General features: G+C 39.5%; 1 pseudogene; it reads left to right on the top strand.

Annotated features, from left to right (window-relative positions):
* Positions 1–234: 234 nt before the first annotated feature.
* Positions 235–2,052, top strand: LOC109434224 (U6 snRNA (guanine-N(2))-methyltransferase THUMPD2; annotated as a pseudogene).
* The last annotated feature ends 3,307 nt before the right edge of the window (positions 2,053–5,359 follow it).

Raw genomic sequence — 5,359 nt, 5'->3', positions numbered from 1 at the left:
TGCACGGTGGGCTGGGTCACCGGCAGAGGCTTAGAGCCCTTCCTGATGCAGGAGGTGTGGGCGCCGCTGGAAGACACCAACGTTGAATATATTTAAGGAAAAGTTTTATTCACCACCTGTTCTGACTTGAATATGCTGAAAAAGTTAAAATCTGCAGAAAGATTATTTTTGCTGATTAAAAAGCAGTTTCCATTTAATGTTTCTTCTGTAAGTAAAGGAAAAATATTTAATGAAATGCAAAGACTTATAAATGATGATCCTGAGAGTTGGTTGAATGTCATTTCACTTTGGAAAAATCTTCTTGAACTTGATACAAAAAAGGAAAAACTTCCTCAAAGAGATGCTAACCCACTAAAAATAAAAATGGGAAAAAATGACACCATCATTGGTAAGAAATTAAAAACAGAACAAATGCAAGAGACACAAAAGACTAAGGAATGTCAACTGGAAAAACAAATAGGAGAAGGAACCTTGGAGCAAGGAGATTTTCTCACTAAAAGAGAACAATTTCAAGAAGAAGAATTTCAGAATGATGCAGCAAAAGCAGATGATAAAACGAGAATGACTTGAATGTCCGACTTTCTCATCGCTGTAGTGCAGCTATTGCAAAGACCTGTACTGCACAGGAGATAGGAAGAATAATTGGAATTGCTCTTATGAAACAGTTTGGATGGAAATGAGATTTCAGGAATCCCAATTTGGAGATCTTTATACATTTAATGACATTTACTCTGTGGTGGGAATTCCTGTGTTCAGGGTTCCCTTAGCCAGCAGAGCTTACATCAAAACTACAGGACTCATCAACAAGACAAATAGTAACAAATGTTGGAGAGGCTGTGGAGAAAAAGGAACCCTCATACACTGTTGGTGGGAATGCAGACTGGTGCAGCCATTATGGAAGGCAGTGTGGAGGTTCCTCAAAAAATTACGAATAGAATTGCCATATGACCCAGCAATCCCTCTCCTGGGTATCTACCCAAAAAATCTGAAAACATTTAGAGATAAAGACACGTGTGCTCCAATGTTCATTGCTGCTTTGTTTACAGTGGCCAAGACATGGAAACAACCAAAATGTCCTTCGATAAATGAATGGATAAAGAAGCTGTGGTATATATACACAATGGAATACTATTCAGCAGTAAGAAAAGATGATATAGGAACATTTGTGACAACATGGATGGATCTTGAGAGAGTAATGCTGAGCGAAACAAGTCAGACAGAAAAAGCAGAGAACCATGTGATTTCACTGATATGTGGTATGTAAACCAAAAACAACAAAAGAACAAGACAAACAAATGAGAAACAGAAACTCATAGACACAGACAATAGTTTAGTGGTTGCCAGAGGGTAAGGGAGGCGGGGGGTGGGGGGTGGGAGATGAGGGTAAGGGGGATCGAATATATGATGATGGAAGGAGAACTGACTCTGGGTGATGAACACACAATGGGATTTATAGATGATGTAATACAGAATTGTACACCTGAAATCTATGTAATTTTACTAACAATTGTCACCCCAATAAATTTAATAAAAATAAATAAATAAATAAATAAAATAAATTAAAAAAAAAACAAACTACAGGACTGAGATCTACCATAGCATGGGCAATGGCCTCTGTCGCAGAAATTGAGGCTGGTACGTTTGTTTCAGATCTAATGTGTGGATTCAAAACAATACTTTTGGAAGCTGCTAAAGAATGGCCAGCTGTGTATTATGTGGGTGACGCTATCAGTGACTCACAGTTACTGGGTGCATGTGACAATCTGAAAGCTGCAGGCCTTAAGGATAAAATTTAGTTAAAGTCTCTGTAATATAGGGATCAAATATATGATGATGGAAAGAGAACTGACTCTGGGTAGTGAACACACACTGTGATATATAGATGATGTATTACAGAATTGTACACCTGAAATCTATGTAACTTTACTAACAATTGTCACCCCCATAAATTTTCATTTAAAAAAAAAGTCTTTGTAATAGAATTGCCATTGCTATCAGAAAGTGTCGATATTATTATTTCTGACATTCCGTTTGGGAAAAAGTTTAAGTTAGGAAAACACATCAGAAGCATTTTGCAAAAAATGGAAAGGGTGCTTCATGTTGGCGCAATCATTGTATCGTTGCTTAGCAAAGATCACCACAGGCACCTTGAATATTGTGAAGGGAGCAGCATCCCTTTGAATTCCAAAGGCAGCACACAGATGAACTTGGAAAGTGCTTGATTCCTGAAGAAAAAGCTGGCATATCAAAGACAGTGTCATCTTCGTTGGAATCCAGTGACCAGGAAGGCTTAGACAAAATGCCACCATTTGGCTCTTTGGTGCCAATGAAATGCTACAAAATAAGACTTGGAAAAGCAGATGCATTCATATATAAATATAAGAAGTCACATTCTTCGGGACTATACTGTAAGCCAGGTTCAAGTCCTTAAATGTCAGCTCTACAGCAATAGAAGTGGTTATCGCTAGGATTTAGATAGTCCCACAGAATTCCAAGTAGACAAATTCCCCTGAAGACGGGAAGCGTGGCTGCTGGACACAGGTTTTTAGTAAGATTCTACTTTAGACTCTAAAGAGCTTAATGTTTCTGACAAAGAACGATTAATAAATATTTAAAGTACTCTTAACCTTCGTATCCTGTCAGAACATGAAAAGTTCTGTTCTGCCTCAGTGTTTCTGAGCAGAAGCTTCAACATCAAAACAAAAGTTTTCAGAAGTTTAGAAAGTATATCGCAATTATCACAAGTACAAAGACAGAGAAGAGACTTCAATTAAAAAATAAATAAGTAAGGCAACAGAAGAAGAATCTTCCTGTGATGAGGAACATCCACAAGCACAAACATTTGGTGCTGACACAACGAGATGCCATTAAAACGAGTTCTGAAGATGCTGCATTAAAATTTAACAAGCATAGTACAATGACAAGAAAATTATACTTGCTTTGTTATGAATCGTTTTGCAAATAGAAATGACTCTCAGGTAATTGTTATATACAAACTTTCTGAAATAAAGGGCAATCGTACAAAAAATGGAATAATAAAAAATAATTGTGCAATCCAAAAGAAGGCAAAACCCCCCCAAAAAAAACGACAGAATAAAGAAACAAAGAACAGATGGAACAAAGAGAAAACAAATAGCAGAATGGTAGAAATAAACACACTACATCAGTAATTAAGTTAAATGGAAATGGACTAAACACTAAATAAAAGATTGTCAGGCTGGATTTTTCCCCCTTCTACCTCCTTCCCCGCCCCCACTCCAGTTCAAGCCGTTGTTTCTCAGTCTAGTTGTGTAGGAGTTCCCTAGCCCATGCTGGTATTAGGAGCCCTGCGTGCTGCCCCCCCCAGCCCCCCCCCCCGCCGCCCCCCCCACACACACGGTTGTCAGTCGCCAGTGGTCAGCAGCTCACAGCAGCTCATGGCAGCTCTTGCTGGCCGCTCACGCCAGCACATGGTAGCCCACAACAGCCCCATGGCTGCCAGCCACTCACACTGGCCACGGGCCGCTCATGGCAGCACACGGTAGCACACGGCAGCACATAGCAGCTCACGCCAACCTCCAGCTGCTCACAGCAGCCCAGCTAAGCACAGCACTCCAACCAGCTGAGCCACCAGGCTGGCCCACACTGGATTTTTAAAATCTAATTATGGTATATGCTATTTACAAGAGACACGCTTTAAATATAAGGTTATTGAGATGAAAGGAACAAAAAAAAGGAAAAATGGAAAAATACATACCATGAAAATACAAACAAAAGAGACATAGCATATCTAAATATCAGAGAAAGTAGACTTTCGGATAGTAAGTATTACTAGGGATAGAAGGGACATTTCACACTAATAGAAGTGTCTGTCCCGGGCCCAGTGGCTCAGGTGGTTGGAGCCCCGTGCTCTAATGCCGAGGTTGCCAGTTCAATTCCCACATGGACCAGTGAGCTGCACCCTCTACAGCTAAGACTGTGAACAACAGCTCTCCCTGGAGCTGGGCTGCTGTGAGCAGCCGGAGGTGGGCGTGAGCTGCGGGAGGGCTACCATGTGCTGCTGTGAGTGGGCCGTGGCCAACGTGAGTGGCCGGCAGCTGGGGAGAGCTGCCCTGAGCTGCCATGAGCTGCTATGAGTGTGAGCTGCTATGAGTGGCCGACCGCTGACTGGCGACCGACTGCCTCAGCTGGGAAGAGTACAAGGCTCGTAATACCAGCATGGGCCAGGGAGCTGGTGCTACACAACTAGACTGAGAAACTACGACTTGAACCTGGGGGGGGGGGGGGGTGAGTTGGGGGGAGTGTCTATCTGTAAATCTGACTTTCCTACTATATATTTACAAATGAGATACATGAAGCAAAAAAATAACAGAACCAAAAAGAGAAGTAGACAAATCCAAAACCATAGTTGGAGATTTGAACAATATACACACACACACACAGTAATTGATAGAACTAGACAAAAATCAGTCAGGATATAAAAGATCTGAATACACTCTGAATACACTATTAACCACATTGACATAATTGAATATATATACAACACTATACCCAACAAATTGCAAAATACACATTCTTTTCAAGTACAAGTGGAACACTCACCAAATAGACCATATGTTGGGCCATAAAACAAATCTCAAGAGATTTCAAAAGACTGAAGTCTTATGGAGTTATGTTCTCGATCAGAATGAATTAAATTAGAAATTAACAACAATAAGAAATTCGGAAAAGCCCCACATATTTGGAAATTAAGCAACTCACTTATACAAAGTTCAAATAAATACAAAGACAAAACTAATCTATGAGGATAGAGTTCAGGATAATGATTTCTTTTTGGTGAAAAGAGGCCCCAGTGAGCATTCTGGGACTCCAGAAATGTTCTATATCTTAATACAGGTGGTGGTTATACAGGTGTTACTTATATATAAAAGTCATTCAAGATTTCTATTTATATACTTAATACCTCAATAAAAAAGTAAATTAGAAAAAAAAGCCATTAAATTCTCTAGTACCCTAATATATGGTGATGGAAAGAGAACTGATTCTGGGTGGTGAACATACAATGTAACATATAGATAATGTACTACAGAATTGTACACCCAAAATCTATGTAACTTTAATAAGAATTGTCACCCCAACAAACTTTAATTTAAAAAAAATTCCCTAGTACCTAACAAAATATCTAGTTCATGGAAGATGCTTAATAAATGCTTGATGAATCATAAAAAGTGAGAGATAAAGGATGGAATGAAAAGGTCTACCATACTCGTACATCTAATACCATTTATACCCTCTAGATTGGCAAAAAATTAAGTCTGACAGTACCAAGTGCAGGTGAGAATGAAAATCAATGGGAACTCTTATATTAATACTTTGCTGG

This window comes from Rhinolophus sinicus, linkage group LG10, assembly GCF_036562045.2.
Source record: "Rhinolophus sinicus isolate RSC01 linkage group LG10, ASM3656204v1, whole genome shotgun sequence".
In the NCBI taxonomy this organism is placed as follows: domain Eukaryota; kingdom Metazoa; phylum Chordata; class Mammalia; order Chiroptera; family Rhinolophidae; genus Rhinolophus; species Rhinolophus sinicus.
This window is presented reverse-complemented; position numbering and strand designations above follow the sequence as displayed.